This window comes from Octodon degus, unplaced genomic scaffold (assembly GCF_000260255.1).
Source record: "Octodon degus isolate 3935 unplaced genomic scaffold, OctDeg1.0 scaffold00329, whole genome shotgun sequence".
Lineage (NCBI taxonomy): Eukaryota > Metazoa > Chordata > Mammalia > Rodentia > Octodontidae > Octodon > Octodon degus.
The window spans coordinates 199,117-200,115 of NW_004524905.1; the positions used below are offsets into that span (position 1 = coordinate 199,117).

Here is a 999-nt window from a genome sequence, read left to right on the forward strand (position 1 = left end):
AAAAAAAAAAAGCACACTGACAAAGAAGCTCCTAACTTATTTTCCTGTTGATATACACTCTTTTGCTCACCCACATAAAACATGCCCTGGTTATGGTAACAGAAATACAGCGTGAGAGTTGCATGTCCAGTAAAAAATAAATGTTAGGAAATGTCCCTTTCCCGGGGTCTTTGCAAAATTGTCCTTGACACAACTTCCTGAGAACGCACTATATGTAGCTGCGTTTTATCAGCCTGGATGTAAACACAGGAAGGGGAGGCGCGTTACAATGCACTGCCCCTAAAATCCCCACCCATTAATTTTCTCATTCACAGTTGAATTTTGGGAACAAAATATGGGTCTCACCATTTAAAAAGGTAAAGTTAAAATCTTGTGCAGTTATGAGATTATTGCTTCACATACTGTTTTCCTGTGTCAATAAGCACACCGGAGGACAGTGAGATAGCTCAGTGTTCTAAAGGCATTCATTCATTTCTAATAGCAATACAATCAATGAGCGGGGGTCTGCTAAGTGAGTTATGAGTCAATAATGCCAGGGAAGGAAGCTAGTTGTAATAAATACATTCCCTATAGGGCCAGCGGTGTGGCTCAGCAGCAAAGGACATGTCTACTGCTATGCCTGCAGCCCTGGGTTCCACAGCCATAAAATTAAAAAGTAAAAAAAAAAAATTCTCCCTTTCCCTTTCCCTTTCTTTCATCCAGGGTCTCACTACACAGCTGGAATTACAGGCATGCACCACCATGCCCAGTCTCAGTGCCCAGCTCAGTGCGTCTGGGGGTGGGGCCAGTGTGAGTGTGGGGGGGGATGCATTCTTTATGACTTATCTTTTTCTAGAGTTGTCTATCATTCTTTAATATTAAGTCCTATAACAACTGACTTTTCTAGATTGAAACTTTATACAAGCTATCCTAAGCATGTAATATTTTATAACCTTTGTAGTTTGACATATAAGGAGATTTTTCCAAAGTTCTCATTGTGTTTCCACTCAGGTGAACTCT

At 40.7% G+C, this 999-nt stretch overlaps 1 protein-coding gene across 4 annotated transcripts in view; it reads right to left on the reverse strand.

The window, feature by feature from the left end:
- Shroom2 (shroom family member 2) overlaps positions 1 to 999 on the reverse strand; it is a 173,411-nt gene that overhangs the window by 146,223 nt on the left and 26,189 nt on the right. The gene's annotated exons all lie outside the window — the stretch shown is intronic.